We start from the raw sequence: 2,351 nt of genomic DNA on the forward strand, positions 1-2,351 counted from the left end.
ATGGCTAATAAGGAAATGTTTTGTATGATTGCACATGTGCAATCTATATTAAATGTTTTGCTTTCTCAAGAAAGAGGGAGCAGAGAAAGGGAGGGAAAGAATTTGGAACTCAAAATTTAAAAAAATGAAAGATAAAAATTTGTTTATGTGCAATTGAGAAAAAATAAAGTTATGTGTAAAGAAAGTGAATAGACTATTTCCACAAAAATGTTTATAGAGCTGAGCAAGCAGACATAATGGTAATTGCTTTTTAAAAAAAAAAATAAAGCATTATCTATGGTCTTTTCAATTCTTTTGGAATCTTCTCCTTTGTATTATCTTGTGAATCGATGCCTCATATTCAATCCCCAAAGTAAAATTTTTCTTATCTTCAACACAGAATTTTTTGGTATGAATTTGGCCAGATTTAGTTTTCTTAGTTTTAAGACTTATATGTCCTTGCCATTTACTCATATAATACATCGAAGCCCGTGGCAGTAGTCTGCTCTCAATATCCCATGGTGATCACATTAGATTCCATAGATTCAGTTATCGGATTTTTGTTACTTTCATGAATTCACTTTTGAACTGAAATCAGTCATTAACAGCCTGACACATTAATAGAACTATTGGTGTTACTGAAAATTTTCAAACTTTTTTTTTCTTTGCTTCTGAGAACCCTCGAGCCTTCCATTTATTAGTAATGTCTTTATGCTTGGTTTAATTTATAGTGACTATGTTAATAGGGATGTGGCTCAGTGCTTCTGGTAGTACAACAGTTGTCTGGCAAAGGCTGCATATCAACTCATACCTAATTATCAAGGAGCTAAGAATTATCATTCTTGGCCATCCTTTTCCCTCTACCTCTCGCTACTGTCACTATAAGGTTGAAAAATATTTTGTATTTGTTTGGAGTGTTGGAAAAGTCACCTAGTAGCTAACTTAAGGGGGGAAAGCAAGCTTCCTGCACATACCTAGGTTGGTCACCAAGTGATAAGGACAGTCTAATGATTGGGCCTTCAGGAGTCCTGGGCCACTTCTATATGATATCAAGCCACTAAAAGATAATTTCATCTCTCTGGGTGGTGAAAAAATGTATTTCTAAAGCTCTCTGGAAAAGATTATTTTATTCTGGAGATTTCCCTTTAAATAACAGCTTCTGATTTAATAAGTTTACAAAGTACTTTCCTCCCAACAGCCTTGCAAGGTTGTTATAACATGTCATTTCCCCCATATTCCAGATGATGAAACATGTTCAGTAGTGCTAAGTGACTTGCACAAGGTTATACAAATAGTAAAGGTGAGAGCCAGGATTTGAACTGAGGGTTCTCCTCACCCTAAGTTTTCCCCATACTCTATTACATCATGCCTGCCTACAAAGAACTAAAACCAGAGAAGTCCATCTTCATGACTTTGAATTAAAAAGTCCCCCAAACAACAACAACAAAACCCCTAAGCTTTGTCATGCGGAAAACTTTTTGAGCCAAATAAAAAAATTTTTAAAGGATAGAGCTATTAAAAAAAATTAAATATAGACTCAATACAATGTTATATTTCACTTCATGGTAGTTATTTTCTAAAAGTCAAATTCCTTTTTGTTCATAGGACTTAGATCGGAAGGGGCGTCCAAGAGAATTAATCCAACCATCTTGTTTTATAAATTAAGAAACTGAGGATGAGGGTAGTCAAGTGACTTGTCCTAGGTCATGTGGGTGTTCAAATTGAAGTTTGCTGACTCAAAATACATCACTCTTTGTAATAAACCATCTACAAAATTCCATCAACCTGTGATCTCTCAGCTATTTTTGTCCTTCCCTTCTTTCTGGATTACCTTCAAGTCTCTAATTATACAGCTGCTCCTGTTTCCAGGCATTTACTTATTCCTTTGCTATACACACATGTGACATTCACTTTGAACTAGGCATCTGAGGCTGAGAGATAATTTTAATAGTCTTAGAGCCTTGAAGAGTACTTGAAGGTTATACCTATACTCTTCATTGGAATGCTGCATTAAGAAAAATTGAAGGCTATTAAAAAATTTATCAAGGAACAGCTTCAAATATAGCACCAAGTTTTAACTTCCAAACCATTTTCACTCAGAAATCCAGACATACCCTTGAGAGCAGATTTTAAAAGTTGTAAGGATTTGGTTTTCACAACTTGTATTTATCTTCTAATTTGTTGTAGTACAAAGTTATTCTTTGAGTTAACAGTCAAAAAAAATACGAATTCGGTCAGAGTACAGTTCATATACAACACTGTCCATTTTCATCCCTGAATAAGTCCATTTTATAGTACATTAGTTTCCCTGTTCTCACAACAGGCAGTTTCAATACATGGGTCTCACAGCAGTAAAACAGCCAAACAGCAGC

Source organism: Gracilinanus agilis, chromosome 4 (genome assembly GCF_016433145.1).
Source record: "Gracilinanus agilis isolate LMUSP501 chromosome 4, AgileGrace, whole genome shotgun sequence".
Lineage (NCBI taxonomy): Eukaryota > Metazoa > Chordata > Mammalia > Didelphimorphia > Didelphidae > Gracilinanus > Gracilinanus agilis.